We start from the raw sequence: 20,082 nt of genomic DNA on the forward strand, positions 1-20,082 counted from the left end.
TAATAACCTGGTTTCTAGATATTAGTTTCCTTGCATGAGCAGAGCCCTAGGTGATCATCAAAGGACATTCCAGTGCTAAATTGAGGAAAAGATTTCATATACTGATCTTTTCATTTTTTAGCTTATTTCCTCATGAAACCTGGTGTCACTCCCTAGCCTCTCTCCAGAAATTAATTCCACATGATTGAAACTCATCAGCATTTTGCATTAGTTGGGACATGCCTGAGAATATTAACTATCGAAATATGTATTACCTGTTTAAATTTAAATCACTAGACCTTTCCATTGGCAAAGTGAACATTGACTTTGTAGAATTCCCTTTTTGGAAAACTTAAAGGGCTCTATAGAAAGATATATAGGGAACCCAGAAAAGTCCTTTGAACTTTCAGAAGATCAAATAAGTAAGATAATAGTCTCATATCAGACTCTAGCATTATATGAAAGCAGGGATTGCTTGAGGTATTTTTTTTCATATACATAAATGATTATTAAAAGATTTATTGGTGCATTATAACAATACATAATTATGGCATTCTTTATGTTATATTCACACATGTGCATAAGTAATATTATATGACATTAAATCTATATGTAGGACAAATCTTTCAGTTAATAAAGAATCCAGATTCTGCTGTGCTTGGTTTTGTTTTTTGCCTCTTTTTAAAAATAACTCTTTTGGGGAATATTATGAATAAGGTTTTAGAAGATCTTCAGTGTACAATTTTTAAAAATAGCATTGTATATCACATATTCACTGGAGTATAAGTTTCTTAAATATTTGAAGATAAAAGGATGATACTATCATTTATCTCACTTATGAGCATGGAGAAAAGATGCACACTTTCCAAAAAACAGGGAAGGAAATGGTCAAAAGATTACAACTCAGCAGTGCTAAATTTAACAGAGTGATGATCATATATAAATTAATTTTTTGTGTAGTAAGAAGGATACATTCTTCCCTCAGACTTTTCTTTAAAATGAGGATATTCATGAGAATAATTTATGAAAATTTCTCCTTCTTTAATAATGATGAAGGCACTAATATTTGCCTTAAAATGTTATTTTAGCTATTTTAATAGATTAATATTTTAGCACATTGTTTTTATTAATCTATTTGTTCTGGCATACATAATTTGTATGCAAAAGGAATAAGCCATATTTTAAGGTACATATTATATTTTAAGAACATACTTACTATATGGAGACTCTGATAAAAGGATGGGCAAAGAATAGTGCAACATAAACAAAGTCATTATTCTGCCTGTACAACATTAAAATTCTTTGAAGTAAAATTCAAAATTAGCCAAATTATGGCCTTAGATGATTTTTTTAAAAGCCTTAAAAGACAAAGCAAAATATTCTTGAAATTTTTCTTGCATATAAAGTTTAGATATTCAATATTATGTTAGTATATTAAGTATTCATTTTACAGAAACATTCACTTAGTTTGATAAATTGAAACTATTTTGTTAATTTTAGCAATATGTGAACACTGCTAAGTTAGAATATCTTCACTTATAAAGAACCGAGCTGAAATCACAACACCGTGAGATCATTTTATTTGTACAGAAGACTATTTTACAATATTAAAGAATATGTTTTGGTTTAACAGACTTTATTACATTAGAATTTAGAGGCATATCTAGTTACCGTGTGCTTCACATTATTGCACTTTACAGATACTGCATTTTTTGCAAATTGAAGGTTTGTGGCAACTGTGCCTTCAGCAAATCAATTGATGCAATTTCTCTCACAGCATGTGTGCACTCCATGTCCCTATGGTACATTTGGAAATTCTTGCAATATTTTATAGCTTTTTAATTATTATTTTATCCATTATGATGACCCATGATCACTCATCCTTGATGTCACTATGTAGTTGTACCAGGCATCCACAAAGTTCACCAGTATGATGCTAAATTTAATGAATAAATTCTGTGCTTTTAGAGTGCTTTGCCAACCAGCCACATCCCTTTTCTGCTCCTCAGGCCTTCGTACTCCATGAGACATAACATTATAAAAATCAGGCCACTTAGTAACCCTGCAATGGCCTTTAAGTATTTAAGTGAAAGAAGTATATCAAGTATCTCCATTTAAATTAGAAGCTAGAAATGATTGAGCTTGGTAAGGAAGGCCTCCCTAAAGCTGAGATTGGCCCAGAACTAGGTCTCTTGAACCAAATGATTAGCTAGGCTGTGAATGCAAAAGGAAAGTTCTTCAAGGAAAATAAAGTGCTGCTCTCATTTATTGCAGCACAATTCGCAGTAGCCAAGTTATGAAACCAGCCCAAGTGCCTATCAACAAATGAGTGAGTAAAGAAAATACACTATATATATACAATGGAGTTTTATTAAGCCATAAAGGAGAACAAATCATGTCATTAAAGGAGAATAGATGAAACTGGAGGATATCATGCTATGTGACATAAGCCAGACCCAGAAATATAAGTGTCATATATCTTCCGTCATATGTAGAATCTAGAGGGAAAAAATATGGTGTGAAAGTACAATGAAGAATATTAGAAAAGAAGTAGAGGATCAGTGAGGAAGACACAGGGTGGGGAAGGAAGGATAATAGGGGTGAAATTGATTAAAGTATATTATATGCATGTAAAAGCATACCATAATGAAACTGATTATTCTGTATAATTAATATGCACTAATAAAAATGAATAAAAACAAAGGAATTAGAATAACTGGGACAACTTTGAATATTATTCTACAAACAAAACAAAGTGAAACCTCTTTTCTCCCTGCAAAAGTAAATCGTGACCCACTAAAGTCTCAAATGATCATTAACATATTTTAGCAATAAACTTTTTAAAATAAATTTTGTGCATTATTTTAGACATAATGTTATTGCACATTTAATAATTGCAGTATAGTACAAACAACTTTTATATGCAAGAGGAAATTTTTTAAAAAGCATGTAACTTGCTTCATTATGATATTTGTTTTGTTTTGTTTATTTATTTTTTATTTTTTGGCAATGGTCTGAAAATAAACCTGCAGTATTTCTGAGGCATATCTGCACATCTGCCACACAGCTATGTAAAACTGAAAAATACCAAACATTCTGTATTCAATCTTGGTATGATTAGTTCTTATACTAATAATCCACCCATTTCTTTCCCTCTCTTTCAAGATCTGGAGAGAGTTTAACTCTCCTTTGTAAAGTTTATACATATCAAAATAATCTCTTATTTCTTATATATTTAGATTATAGTAAAAATTTAGGTTATTTCAAAAATTATTCATTTTCCCAGATTATTTTCTTATTCAAAGACATATCAGTCATTTCAAATTAGTTGTAACTTGGGTATGATTACAGTCACTTCAATGGATTGGTACTTGTGTTAGGTAGACTTGAAGAAAATATTTTAAATATATATCAAGAAGGAAAGGTGTGGAGAAATAATTAGACTTGTGGTCTCTCTTTAACTCATCTACTATTTTTAAAATAGACTTTATTTTTTAAGTATCTCTTTACAATACATATGTTTATAATTAGTGTAAGAGAATATTATTTCAGTCACACTCCATCTCTATGGCCCCCAGGTATTTACCAAGTATATAATTGTCAAGCACATTTGCTTCAGAAAGTTTTGTACCTGGCACAGCTGCTTTGTTAGAGAAAGACTATAGCTTCTCATACCTTGCAAGGAAGTTTTAAAGATAAGTATCCATGCATCACTTGACTTACTTTTGCCCGTACATGCCTGGGAGAAAAGAAGTTCTGTAGTCAAGAGTTTCCTTTTGAATAAGCAGTATGGTAAACAAACAAACAAAAATCCAGAATTTAGAACTGTCTTTCCTTACTTCTAATACATTAAACCAACTCAATCTGTTAACCTTTTTAGGGAAAAAAAAATTTCCAATAGATTGCTTCTGCCATTAGATCATCCAGCAAAGGTGATATTTTTGCCGGTCCTTCAAAACCAGTCACTTCTTATTTTGTCGTGTTGACAGTCATATACCCATCTGGTTCTCAGTTTTCTCTTAGATAAATGGAATTAATAGTAACAGCCTAATAGACTTGTTGCAAAGACTAAAAGAACTAACACAAGACCATAGATTGGTGAATGATATATATTAAATACTATAATAATTTTATGATTATTTTCTCCAATTCTGTTTTTTTTCACTCCTCAAGTCTGGGAAACTTACCCAGAGAACACAACAAAATATTTCAAACAAAAAAACATATATTACAAGTGATTATACCATACAATGCACTTTAAGGATGACAAATATATTGCTTAATATTAATGAAAATTCATCACCTATGCATATCTATGCATAACATAGGTCTAATTTCATGAAACTTTTGTTGGCTTGGCATTAACATTTTTATATATTTTAAAATTAAAATATTGATTTTATTATTAAAAGGGTTTTAGAATTCATATGTTGTACTTAAAAGGACTACACACTTTTTTTGAATTTGACATCAGTAAAAAGCCATATATTATTAGAGACCTGCAGAAATACAAATAATCTTTTAGAATGTTTTGCACCTATTTTAACCTTTATAAAATATCTTGCTTTCCCATTATATCTAAAATGGGAGTATTTCGTGCCTTAAGCTATACTGTGATCCAGAAGAATTGTAGTGTACATGGCATTGTCAAGGAACATTAATATACTGGAAATTGGAAATTTTGTTTTGTATGAAGATTGCAGACTGACCAATGAAATTACTGCATCAAAATTAAAAGCAATAAAATGAATGTGTATTTTATAAGTTCTACCCTATTGAGCAAATCATTTATTATATAATACAATGTAGTTAACTCATATTTCGTATCAGTCTAAAAGAAAAAATCAAAAATATTTTTCCTAAGGAAAGAGGTTTTTCTACTCTATTAGCCATTGATTTTTCTTCAATATAAAAGTGGATGGGACACAGTGTGCTCTTTTTAAGTAACAGGAAAACAAAGAAGCCTTGATATCATGTAATAAAATTGCAAATAATAAAACCAATTACATTTGCCTTTATTCATTTGATAACTAATGTGATTTTTCTTTTAGTGATTTAGTCTCTATTATTTTTATCATTAACTACATAATGTCATCCTTTACTTATTGCTGTTCTGTCACAAATGATTTTTACAATATGATATCCACTTGCCAGCCATTAAAATATTTACTTTTATCACATATAACAATTAATTTTTTTTGTCTATGAGAAAAAAAGGTTGTAAAACCAAATTTGTAACAATATTTTTTAGTTATTTGTCATCTTTGATCTACTTCCCATTCAACTAACAGAGTGGACATTCATTTTATTATGATCTGAAAACACTAAATGTGATTTCTTTTTACAATAACCCTTACTTGTCAGTTCCACTTGTAGTAACTACAAGAGATTTGGGGTATAGTTGCCCAAAGGTAGAAGTGGGATCTAAGCTGTATTTCTATTTCTCTAACTTACCTGCCAGTTCAACTCTTCCTCCTGGAAAACAATACACATATTCGGAACACTCTATTGTAGACAAGGAAGAGAAGATTTCTGCAGTTTTACACACTCTTGGCCAGGCCAAAAATTGAAGCTTTGATGGCCAGTGTCATGTGCACAGATTTTCCTGAGCTGTGTGTAGTGTCCTCACCTCTAAATGCACAAAAGTGTGAATAATGCTAACATTTTTCAGCATCCTTAAATATCCAGGACCCTCAACTCATGTCTACGACTCCCAGGTAATAGAATTGTGAGGGAACTTTATATTCATCAGGAGACTAAACCAATATATGTGATCTATTATTATTTGTAATATTATATATAAATTTAAAACTTAGTTTGAAGAGAAACACTCTGAATGTAAGCTCTACTATTTCACATTACATGGATTATCTTTCTTTCTAATATCTGAACTTGTGATGAAGAATCCACACAAAATGCTAACAACAAAGTTTGCCATCCACCTTGGGTTCACTGTAGTCTATCTTTCCTCTGTCAATGATGCCTGAACAAATATGGAGGTATATTGACATATTCATAGACTGTACACAGACAAAACTGCACAGCAAAGCTATATTAAGTTACAAATATTAAAAATCATGTAATGTGTATTTATGAAGGGTTATATTACAAATTTTGGTCACACTCTTCTCATACTAGAAAATAATTTTATTCTAAACACAAGACTGTGATAACCCAGGTTGGCCTCTCAGCTTCTGATTGACATAAGTTTTTACTATATCTATAACATCTCTAAGACGTACTTACTGCTTAATTAGTAAAATCAAAAATCAAAGTGTCCACTTAATGCAGCACATGATCAAGTAATTAACTCCACTTTCACTATATATCACATTTTAATCATAGACATATCTACTCAAGAAAATTTTAGTTTTTGTGAACAGGTAGTATAACATATTCAACATAACATATCTATAAGCAGTGGAAAAGTGGAAGCCTCTGACTTTCCTAATGGTACTGCATGTAGGAACAGTATTCTATCTACCTGTTGAGCTAAGCTATATTTTTTTTAAATATTCAAGAGGCCTGGTTAGATTATCAGCAAATATGACAGGTTTCAAAATGACAGAAGGTATAATTGAGAATTCTTTTTTATTTCAGGAGAATTCAGCACTATAAACTTAAAACTTGTGGTGTTGGGAGGCTGTGGGAAAAGGAGACATAAATATTCTTTTTTTTTCAATGTTATAGTGTACAATTATAACCAGAAAGCAGCACATTATCACTTCCCTCAAAACAGCTTCTGATTTTGACCTCAAATAATATCGCTTACTTTTTATTGAGTTTTTTTTTTTTTTTGTGTGTGTGTGTGTGTGTGTGTGTGTGTTTATGTGGGGCTTAGCTACTTTCAAGACAATGCACATTTCTTATTTTATCCCAGATTTTTTTCATTCTCAAAAATATTCTGATTTATCCAACAAATTGTATGCCCAACTGCAAACTAGGGGATGCTTTAGCTATTTGTGCAGGTTATCTCAATAATTTCCTAATACAATCTCTGGATATTCTTTAATAAAAATAATATTGAAAGATTTTAGATTATAAAAATAAAGGTCAATAGTAATGACAAAAATGAAAGTTACAATGTGACACTCAGACCTTATTTTATACTTTATATATTCTAAGTGTGTTAACTTTAAAATTCTAAGTTGCCACATAGTCACGTAGCAACCCCACAATAATGTATGCTCTAAAATGTTATGTGTCATATAATAACCTGATATTTAAATAATAAATAAAACTTTTATTGCAGATGTAGAACTTTCAATAATTGGCTTTCATTGAGTGTCAAATCTATTCTTCTTAAATATACATGAGAGTCGAGTATATTTTGATATATTGTATATACCTGGTGTATAATTTATTCTAATTAGGATCTCATTCTTGTGGGTGTACATGATATGGAGTTGGTGGTTTGTTCATATATGAAAATAGGAAAATGACTTCATTCTAATCTCCATACAGTAAGTAGTTCTACTATGTGTTAGGCAGTGGAATGTTAATTATGATGATGAATTTTCTTTCAACAAACTTGAAATTCTGAAAAAAAATATGATATAAATATAGATATACACCATGTCAGAAGTACATGCAACATATATAGGAGCACATGAGGAAACTTAGCCAGCTTTTGGATTAATGGAGCATCAGCTCTGAGAGATAAGTTCTAAGGAACAGTAAGAATTAGCTCAATAAGACTGTGTGAGAAACCATTGTAAGAAGAGATAACATATAAAAAGACTTGCATTCAGAGAACAAGTAGCTTAGGCTACCTGGAACCCAGAATTTAAAAGTGGGCATACATGATATGAGGATGTAGTGGTATTATGGGAAAGAAATGAAATGGCAATACCATTTAAATGGAGTGTTTTTCATGGTCCTAATACTCTTGCTAAAAAGACAAAATAATCTGTCTGAAAAATATTTAAATACCTAAAATTTATATAAACATGTAAATTAGCTTTCAAGTGACAGGCAGTGTCTAGTGGGATGCTTCTCAATCTGAGGCTGTTTTGTTAATTGTTAAGTATAGTGAAAAACATCTCTGCTGCAAAGGATAATTTATATTTCCATTCAATGACAGTATATTAAGAACTCAGGCTATGATGGGTACTAGAAAAGAAGGAGCAAAACAAAGCCTCAAGAAATGTACAATCTATTTAGAGTATAAAGGCAAATAAACACAAAATAGCTGATGGATACTATAAATCACTTATGGTAGTAACTTCCTGTTATTATAATAAAATACACATGACAATAAATTTATAAAGAGAAAAGGTTTATTTTTACTCAGTTTTGGAGGTCCCACTCACAGACTGAAAAAAAAAGTTTGCAATTCACTCAAGATACCACATGAGTTCTCAGGAATTAAAAATCTGTTCAAACCCTTAAAAGTTTATTTAGATAAAATAATATGTTGATTACAAATATTACATATACTTGATTCCAAACCAAAGAGCTAAAAATTTCCCAAAAAAATCTATGTAACTGCATTCTTGTTTTTTGAAAATTCATTATTTCAAAAAATATGTTCTTCATTGTGTATGAAATAGTAAATCTTAATTAAATCTATAATCAGAAAATAAATCATACAAAAATATACAAATTCTTTATTACTATATTCCAGAAAAAATTATTTAAAAAGTTACCACATTCAACCAGATGTTAAGTAATAGTAACACTGATAAATATTCTTACTTGGACTTTGAAACTAATATACATTAAATTATACTTCAGAAACTATCGTAATTAGAACATTTTAAGGGAGTTAATTTATAAAATTTAAATGAACATATTATCATTTTCCTGTGGAATATCATAATATTATACAGGACACTTATTTTCAGAAATAATTCCAAATTATAATCCCAAATTATATTAGCCATTGATGCTGTAGGATAGATGAGAACAATTGAATAGATGCTTCTTTTGTAGTGAAGCTCAAATTTCAAGAACCAAGAAAGAATCTGCATGGTGTGTAACTTATGAGTGCAATAACTCTGCCAACAAGAACTTTATTCTTATATTTTAAGGTTCTTATTATATGTAGATGCATAAATAGTGATGCTAGGTATATAAACAATATCATAAGTTCAATGATTTTTCTTTTGGCTTTGACTTTGACTTTAGCTTTGGACTCTCTCTCTCTTTTCTTTTTTTTTTCCTTATCTTTAAAACAGCATAAGTTTGCCCTTCTGTTCCTCTCATGAACCTGTTAACCACCTAGTATGAACACTTCTCTACTTTCTTCATGCATGTATAATTTTATATAGATATTTTATAAATATCATCCAAAGGATCTGGAATCCATTGGTTATTTTACAATAATGTAACCATATTCTGCTCTTCTGCACCTTGATTTTTCTCTTTCAACACTTCCTAGTGAACTCTAATTACCTTTATAGATCTTATTTGTTATTTTTAAGGTGAATAATATCTGTGCTGTGCATGTATGCTAATTTATTTAACCTTTTCTTAAAGACAACACCTTAATCTGTCCCCAAGTGGCTTGGTTTCTTTGGCAATAACTACGTAGAAATATGCATGCACTTGTTTTTCACCTGATGATTTTCTGCTTTCTATGACAATGAGTCCCAGGATCACTGTGAAAACTAACCCAGATTTATATAAAAGAAATGTTTATGAATATAATAAAAATGATTGTGCTGTACTCAAGAGAGACTTCTATACAATATAAGAGACTGGAAATAATGTAAAAATGATAGTATTTGGAAAACAATAAACAACAAACATTAAAATTCAGAAATTAATTTTAATTATGCTCACTAAGGAACCAGGGAATACTGTGTATTTGCTTTGTGGGTATAACAAATTTTTTCTCATCTTTGTTATCCAAGTTCTTCTAAAATACTTTTATGAAATTTCTTTGCCACACTTCTCCCAGGATAATCAGCACTGATGCTTTCTTTTATTATTTACAAAAACCTGTGTTTACACAATTGTGCAACACTCATGTAAGGCACAAACTATTTTTATTCTATGCTGGGGTTTTGCCTTCCTTTAATATGCACACCAAAGTATATTAAACTGGTTACTCCAACTGAGGAGGAGTTTGTGTTTCCATTTTCCTGTTGCTACTGCTCTGCTCTCTTTGCCTCTATGTTCTGCTTTTGCAACTGAACAAGAGCTTCTGTCCTGCCAGATTTTCACACAAAGAGTACTTTTTCAGACTGAGTCTAAAATGAATACTTTCTTCGCTGAACACAAACGTGGAAGCACACTTCCTGTGTACCCCATTTCACAAGCTCCTTGGCTGTTTAATGATTTTATGTTCAGAGATTACATCGGCTTCACTCTCACACACCCTTAGAAGGTTTACATCTTTCTCTCTTTCACATAATGTTGCGTCTCTGTTGAATCCACTGGATTAGTGCAACTGCAACAAGTATTTACTGAATTGTACATGTTGAACAGTTACTTATTCACCATTTCACATTGCTCTCTACCTGGATTCTCACACTAAATAAAATTAGCCTGTGATATAGGAATTCAAATGGTAACATTTGAACTTAGAATGTCACAATTAGACGTGTGATTGCAGTTTCATTAAGTTCCATTAAAAGGTATCAATTTTTCCCAGCATAGAGAAATGAGTTATGTATTTTTTTCTATAGAATACTCTCAGTATGTTTATTTTTCTTCATGCATCTTATTCTTTTCAAATTCTGAAGTAAGGTCTTTCTAAAATTTGACTAAAATTGACTCATGAGTGTAAAATATTTTAACAATTTGAATTATTTATCTGAAGATTGGCTCTTTTAACTCACCATTTTATCTTTAGTAGATAGGTCCAGTATGAGGTTCATGGGCTCAGTTGAAGGTGTTCCATGAGTTTTGAGTAGAGAATGAATGAGTAAATGCTTTGATTTTGAAGACTTGAGTCATATTTTGAATATAGGTAGAAGTTTGAAGGACCATGAGAAAAAAGCTGCCATCTTCTTTGTTCCCTGTCTAAAGGAAATGAAAGTAAAATGAGACATGCATGCTGAACTTCTCTTTCTACTGTTGAGATTAATTCATTTCCTTACACATTCAAGTAGTCTTCCATCTAAGTTGACTATGGTTGACAGAAGACTGTCACATGTAAATCACAAATTGCTTCAAAATGGATATCTCCATTTCTTCAGTTAATTTTTTCTGGACCTAAGTGATGAACACTGGCAAAATCCAATCATCATTCCATTACTTTATTTGGGACAGTTTTAGTAGGTAAGTTTCCTCTACCAGATACAGGAAACTTCAAACTAGTACAAATTAGGATGGAAATTTTTAACAAGAATTTTGCAAAGCCTAAGAAATATTTCTCCTTTTATATTATTTATCATTTGCAACCTTCCTGGTAGTTATATTTGCAAATCCTAAAGTTTCTGCCAAAAAGATATAAAACAAACAGAAAACGAATTATTAATTATTCTTTAAGAATCAAGAGTTTATATAATTGCAAGAAAAACTAAATCAAAAACATTGCAGACAAGCAGGTTTTCTACTCAATTGTGAATTATATTTGTAAAATTAGTGGATTTCTAAAAAGACAATGCATACCTAGGGCTGGGGATGTGGCTCAAGCGGTATCTCGATCACCTGGCATGTGTGCAGCCGGGGTTGGATCCTCAGCACCACATCCAAACAAAGATGTTGTGTCCGCCGAAAAAAACTAAAAAAAAAAAAAAAATTAAAATTCTCTCTCTCTCTCTCTCTCTCTCTTAAAAAAAAGGAAAAAAAGAAAATGCATACATAAAGCTTTTATAACCTGAATTATATTTTAATGATTTATGGTTCTTCTTATGATAACTTAATAGGAATATTTTTGTACTTTTAATTATTACTTAATTTATCTTTACTAATAAATGAATGTATCTGTATGCTAGGCTTCATTCAAAAATGACAGAATACACCTATGCACTGTCTTGTACCTACTATATATCATAATAATTCTATATATTAGGTTTTTTAAAGGTATAATCACAGTACATCAGCTTAATTATTTGTTCTTATATGTAACCAGTGATTTCATTATCATGGTAACCTCCTTAGAAAGCTACAATTTGAAATTGACCTCTTGTTAGATCTCTAAACCCCTTCACTCATAATAAGTCTAGATCTCATGTTGTAGAGTTCACAGTGAAACTATGCCCTGAAGATGCTTACACAACACTTAAGCCATTCTTAATGTTCTCTAGAGCAGGGTATCTGGCCCTTTCCCTCATTTTGGTGAGAAGAATGACAGACCTTTCAGACTGTGAAAAGAAATCATTCATACTCCAAAATTTCTTAAGGGAGAGATGATTTACTTCCATTCAGATGAAGAGAGAGCAGTTCTGTCTTCCCCACAACATTGAAACAGATGTGCAAAACTGGGGAAATAATGCTTTTTTAGACCCATTTATATTGAGGAATCAATAAAGATCTTTGATACCAAAATCAAATTCTAGTGTAAAAATAATATAGATTGACATATGTAAAATGTAAATATAACAATTAAACCTTCATAATTATTAGAACTATGAGATAAGAGGATTTGAAGAATATCTAGATTTTTGCAATCTTTATATTTGAATCCTTATATTTATAAAATTAGTGGATTTCCAAAAAGAAAGTACATAAATAAAGCTTTTGTAACCTGAATTATATTTTAATGGTTTATGGTTCTTCTTATCAGAAGTTAATACAAATCTTTTCTCTGTCTCTCTTTTTTTTTAAATGATACCAGGGATTGAACTCAGGCACACTCACTCACTGGGCCACATCTTCAGCCCTATTTTGTATTTTATTTAGAGACAGGGTCTCAATGAGTTGCTTTGCCCCTCGCTTTTGCTGAGCCTGTCTTTGAACTCTTGATCTTCCTGCCTCAGCCTTCTGAGCTGCTGTGATTACAGGCATGCACCACCGCACCTGGCTCTCTGTGATTTTTATAGTGATATATGCTATTGTGGTTTTAGATCAAAAGTCAATTAATGCCTTATATTATTACTAACTCCTTTGGCCTAATTCAAGGCATATAAATGGTAAAGAATTTCATACTGTAAAACTCTGAGGTGTTTGATGCATTCATGATATTCATGTCCAAAAGAGAAGGAGCTAAGTTCAAACCTCCAGAAATATTATCCTCTATGATCCAAAACATTGAGGCATGTACCTAGAATCAACTTAGGTATTTTTTTAGAATACTGAAGTTAACCAGGACCAAAACAAACTGTGGAAGGATGAAAGTCCAAACTCAAGTTACAAGTCTATTTGTATTATTATTCAAAATAATTATTGAAAAAATCATTTAAATAAAAGCTTTGAAAGAAGAAATATATGTTTTCTTTGGTTCAAGCTGGAAATATAAATTATGCCATTTTTGAATGAATGAATAGATAAGAATGAAATACACAATGTAATACTTAGAATTAGATAATTGAGAAACCACAGAGGTACTCATGATATAATTTGGACAAAATATTCTTGTAAAATGGCACTACTTAAATTTTATGCATATGTTTTAAAAAAAAATAAAGATATAATGCTGAATGCAGCAAAAGGAGGTTATTGAAGAATGATGAGTTAGAGCTGTGTTCATTTCCTTGATATCTTCATGGGAAAGTGATAAAACTACTGGTTAGTTCTTTTCCTTGCTCTCTGCAGTAGAGCAAGTTGTTAACAGTTAAGATACAGAAATCATTGGAAATTAATCTCTTCCTTTTCCACGACAGAGCATTCAATAGGCAATCTCTTGATCTTTATTTATTTTTATTTAATAGACCTACTGACTTGTAATAAACTATGGTAAGCAGATACCATGTTTTCTTACCCAGTTGTAAATTAATACCATCTGGACTTACAGATATTCTCTTTTAAGAATTATTATTGAGAATTAGAGGTTGTTCACACTTGTATGTTCTGAAAAAAGTGATCCTCTGAATCAGCAAAGGTGGATAAAGGTGTATCTATGAGAGTGTAATTCCCAGGGAAGCTAAGCTTACAGCAGTCAGTCAGTCTTACCCATCACATTCTCATCAAAAGGCACACAGGGCTTACAAATCTCAGAGCCATACTCTTGGATTGGAAAATGGTAGTAAAATCTATAATAGGCTTTGTAGATTTAGGAAACCAGAATCCTACAGAATTACAAAGCCAAGAGCTTAATGAGTGAAATGGAAACTGGATGGAATTAATTAATAAAAATAAATGTTCAAGTAATATTTTACAGTATAAAATATTAAACATCTTGAGTGTCTGTGGGTTAGTTCAAAGAAGGGAAACTAGTGTATTCATAACTGAATAACATGGAAAGTTGACTTAGTTTCAACAGCATTCTAATACCTTAATTATCTAGATTTGACATGTTTTCCCCTCAATTCCCTGATAAAAGCAATTCATAAGATCCTACTGAATGTGTTTCCACCTTATGCGGTTAGATTTTAACAGAATGATTTATTTTAAGGTATTCTGCACCTATGCCTTCTGTTTGGATCACTGAAAACTAACAGGTTATTCTTTTTAACACAGACAAAAAACATATTGATAGATTATCTCTCCTGACAGTTATTGACATTGTTTACAAATTAAATCAGAATATTTTATTGAATACAAAATCTATTTGTGTACATATTATTATTTGGATGTGAGTTATACCCAAAAGTTTCTGTGTTAATACAGGAAAGTGCAGGGTGATTAGATTATGTGATTAGATTATGAGAGCTGTAACCTAAAAAGATCTGAATATATTCATGGGTGGTAACATAGGCAGGTGGGGTATGGTTGGAGGAAGCAGGGCATGTCCTCAGTGATTATACAACTTGTCCCCGAATTCTTGTGTCTTTCTCTGCTTTCTGGCTACCATAACCTGATCAGTTTTCCTCTTCCACCCTGCACTTCTACCATGATGTTCTGCCTTATATTGGACCTAAATTGGTAAAGTTGGTTGACTACAGACTAAGACTTAAGAATGCTTGAAGCAATCAATGGATGTGTAACTGATGTGATTCTGCAATCTGTATACGGGGTAAAAATGGGAGTTCATAAACCACTTGAATCAAAGTGTGAAATATGATATATCAAGAACTATGTAATGTTTTGAACAACCAACAATAAAAGCTTAAAAAAAAAGAATGCTTGAAGCCAAAATTAAACATTTCTTCCTCTAAGTTGTCCTTATTGGTATTTTGGTCACAGTGACAAAAAGCTGACTAACAGAGAGTATAACTATGTATCCCAGAAGAAAAGTGCAGTTGTGATTCCTAAGGTGAACTTGTTTTAAAAATTATGTTTATGTTTCCTGTTAGACACAAATTAAAATTAATACAGTTTCGGAAATGTTTTTCAAGAAACATCTAATGCTATTTGATCATATTTTTGAACTTGAAACAACTTTATTGCCTAAATAAAAACTGTGTGACTCTGCTTAGAAAGGAAAAAAAATCAACAACAACTTTTAAAAATGATTACTTTTCTGTTCTATTTAGAGCATATGCTTCAAAGATATAAATGTATAACAAGAATATTCTTGTCCTTGCCCCTAGCACAAGTCTAACATAGAGTAGGCATCAATAAATGTTTATTGACTCAGTGGATTTTCTATATTTGAATCTTGATTCAATCAGTTTCTCTATTTGACTTTGGGAATGCCCTTAATTCACTGGGAGCTATAGTTTTTCCATTAGACTACACAGATGGAATAGATGCATCAAAGTGCTTTGAAAACTATGAGATATATCTATGTATATTTAAATATTTTCATAAGGAAGTTTTTTCATACATCTAAATACAACTATTTACTCACTGAGAAAAAGCTCTGGCAGTTTTGTCATCTCAATGTTGTGAAGGGCTGATTTGGAACATTTAAATACCTTAGTCTTTCCTCTCCATTTCATCCTTTCTTGAAATAAGCAGTGTATTTTGTCTAAAAGATATCCCTTACATATTTTTTTCCAGATTAGTACTAGAATTATCCTTAGTCATAGTGAACATTGAACTAGATAAGGTTTAAAAATATAGTTGACATATGTGTAGCCTTTGGCATTGGAACAGAATAAAGTTACCAATTAGGCCTTCCAGGATAAAATCTGTGTTCTTCCCTTAATGGTCTAGATTGTTATTTCATCATTGACTATATGAGCCCAAAGATAAAAGCTATAAAATGCAACAAAAAGATATAAGGTTCAGATTGCAATTCAGAAAACTGGGAATTTTTACAAATTTTTTCATAATGATGAAAGAAGCAAATGAGTAAGTTTGGTAGAGATCAAGGATTGATTTGACACTGAGGATTAAGAATGTGTGTGTGTGTGTGTGTTTGTTTTGTTTTGTTTTGTTTTGTTTTTGCTGTCGTGGTGGACGTTACTTTAAGCTGGTATATGATCAGGGTAATCAGGAGGGATTAAGAAAACACAGCAACTTAAGTAAAAGGCTTTGGATGCCATTTATTATTTAACTTGTTTGATTTTTCCTGAAGACTCAGATGCAATAGAAGATAAAATAAATCCGTGGTGCCAAAGATATGCAATCTAAACTAAGTCAGGGGCTGGGGGTGTGGCTCAAGCGGTAGCACGCTCGCCTGGCATGCGTGCGGCCGGGTTGGATCCTCAGCGCCACATACAAACAAAGATGTTGTGTCCACTGATAACTAAAAAATAAATATTAAAATTCTCTCTCTCTCTCTCTCTCTCTCTCTCTCTCTCTCTCTCTCTCTCTCTCTCAATAAATAAATAAATAAATAAATAAACTAAGTCAGGACATGAATCTGGAGCCAGATACATGAAGGGGTGGGACCTAGGCAATCAGCTTCTCTCAGACCTGGGGAAGTGTGGAATTTACAGTTGAGTGGCCTTAGCAGTGCTAACAGAAGTGCCTGAGCTGTAAGTGAATGTCAAATTAAGTTACACTTTCATTGTATAGTAAGTCCTATAATCTTGAGAAAAGGTTGGGCAGGTTAAATTTAAAGATCCTTTCACACATATAAAGTCTCTATCAAAATTAAAAAAATTCTCCTAATTTTTTTTTATCTTTTTCTCTAAAACACAACTCTACATCAGGAAGATAGTTAAATTGGAGCCTTTGTGATCAGATTCACCTATTATCTCTGTGCATGTACCAATGCTGGTTCACAAGAGAAAAGTGACAACATTATATCTGAGCTTTCATGTATCCAATCTACTCATAAAAGATTCATGTCTTTACAGGAGCAAAGTCGCCAAAGGCATCAGGTTTCATCAGGTCTAATCAACGTGAAGGAATGGACAAAATGAGGTATCCCATCTCTGAAATTGTTCTACTGCTCCAGCCACAAGAGATTGATTTTTAAATTCTAAACTGTGTCTCACACAATATAACATTGTTTATTTCTATCTACCTTTCTTACTCTTCTCCTGAAGTGCTGACACTAGGCTGTGAAAGAAAATGATTGTGCCTAATATCTTCTATGAGTTTCTAGGGCTGCTGTGACCAAGTACCAAAAAGCAAGTTCTTTAAAACAACAGAAATGTATTGTCTCACCTTCCTGGAGGCTAGAAGTCTGACATCAAGGAATTGCCAGGGCCATGCTCTGTCTGATGGCTCTCAGGGAGAACGCTTTCTTGTTTCTTTGGGTTTCTTGTATTTGCCTGGAATCTTAGGAGTAGCTTTTTGATTCATCACTCCCAAAACATGGCCATTCCTGTGTATCTTCATAAACTTTTTCCTCTGACTCCGTACTCTTTCTGTTTACATTTTGCATTTTCATAATGATACCAGCTGTGTTGAATTGTGGCATACCTTTTTCACCTGGTTTCAACTTGATTACCTCTTTAAAAATGGTATTTCCAAGTAAGGTCACATCCTGAGCTACTGGAGACATGAGCATATCTTTATTTGGGGAGGATACAAATCAACTCATAAGAGTCCTCAATGAGCTTGTGAGGACTTCCATGGTTGAATGATGTTCTCCCATGCTGGTGATTTTCTTTGTCGGAGTTTTCAGCAACATCCCTATGTGGGGAAGGAAGTCGTCCAGTTTAGTAAACTGCTGCTCTGGGAATTATATCATGGAGCAATAACTGATGGAGATTGTTTTCCCTTTCATTTGGTGCATGAAGGTCCAGAACACAGCCCTTCCTCAACTGTTTAAAGTGCAACATCACCAACACACAGGCCAGTGGAAGTAATGTTTAAGTTAGCACGTGTGGCAAAATGGAGGAAGAGAGAGACTGGGAAAGAAGCTTGTGCGGGATTTGCTTCTGCCATCCTGGTCTTCTTCTAGGCTGCTACTCACACAGAATTTACCTTTCCCTGCTGTCAATTTGCCACCTTTGCTCAAAAACAGAAAGTCTAACCTGACTTTCAAAGTTACTATGAAGAGAATTTTGTTTTATGTTACACAAAAATGGCTCTAATATTAAAAGATTAATCCCTTTTGCCTCTAAACATATGATTAACCATAAATTATCACACTAGACCGGATCACGTCTTTCAAAAGCCTATTAAAAAACAAATTAACCTTTTCTCTCTAGGCTGAACTCCCTTGTTAATATGAAAATCAGGAGTAATTCAGGACTCTTGGCTTTTGTTATCCCAGCCATATTCCTTTGTGTTTTTCAAGTTGAGTTGTGACTGGAGAGTGAGTCATACCAGCTTAATTAATTTAGTTAAGAACCAATTAAAAGCAGTATTTTGTGCATGAGAACTCTTGTATGAAGTGTTTTGAATTTGAGCAGGAGTTTCTCATGCTTCTGTAGAGATGACTTGTGCCATAGTGGGGGGAGATAGACATCCCTTAATTCCTCATTTTAATTTAATTTATATGAATTTTCAGTTCTGAAGAGGGTGTGATTTATGTTTGCTCTTATAAATTAATACCACACTACAAAAATTATTACCAAAATTTCTTGTGATAACAGTGTGGCTGCATGTTTTTTGTAACTAACCCACAAGATTTTTACCTCCTCTGATAGATTATATGATCTAAACTTTAGCTGTAGGAAGAAGATTAAAGGGAGATGTACTTTTTCTGCATACTTCCCACTCCATTCATTTGGAGTAGAGTGATGTGGCATAGAGTCTTCTAATAACCGGATAATACAAATTTGTGTGATCTTTAGATATTTTGAACACAAAGAAATAGCTGTTCTTATGATAAAACAATAAGGTATGCTTCTCCTTATAAGTTTTCTAGGTCCATGTGTTACTGGTACTTATGTACAAGGTAAATCCTGCATATGAATAATGTACACTAGGGAAAAGTTGGGAATGCAGTGGATGGTGAACTGGTTGATTTAAGGCAGGGGTCAGCAAGTGTTTTTTGTAAAGAAACAAATTGTAAATATTTTCAGGTTTGTGGACCACTCATTCTGCCTCTGGTCTCTGTCAGCCCATCAACTTTGTAGCTGTAGCATGAAAATAGCTATTGATAATATATAAATTAATGGTCTTGGAAGTGCTGTAATTAAACATTATTTGCAAAATCAGAAGACAGACTAAATTTGACTTAGGGCCATGGCTTCTCATCTCCTGTTACAGGATACCATGCTGGCACTTAATGTGTAAACCAAACTTTGACCAATATAATACTCAATTTCCTCATCCTAAAATGAGGTCATTAGGAGATTAGATGACAGAAGCCAGAAGGTCTCTCCAGCTTTGTTTTTCTGGGTGTCCAAAGAGAGTGGATCTCCCAAGCCTACTGTTAGAGTTAAGCAGATGATTCTTCAGTATCCTGTTTTAAAATAATTTAATTAGAGAAAATACAGAAACCTCACTCTTTATGTGTGAGTGTTACCTACCTTACTAATTTTAAATTTGGTGACTGGAATGTAGCTCAGTTATGGAGCATGTACTTAGCATGTGCAAGGCCCTGAGTTTGATCCCCAGAATAACAAAAATAAAAAAAAAAATAAAAAGAGATCATTTACTCTGTTTAAGAAAGGAGGAAAACATAATACCATTTAGAAGACTTTTAAGAACCATATCTTTTGAGATAGAAATGGACTTTTCACACTTGCAGATGAGAATCTAAGAATTAAATACATAAATACTGGTTGAAGACCACAAGGTTATAAATGCTGATAGAAGAAACTAGCTATCATGAAAACATTTCTTGAAGAGGTATAACTTCAGTGGAAAATTCTC

This window comes from Marmota flaviventris, chromosome 8 (genome assembly GCF_047511675.1).
Source record: "Marmota flaviventris isolate mMarFla1 chromosome 8, mMarFla1.hap1, whole genome shotgun sequence".
NCBI lineage: Eukaryota > Metazoa > Chordata > Mammalia > Rodentia > Sciuridae > Marmota > Marmota flaviventris.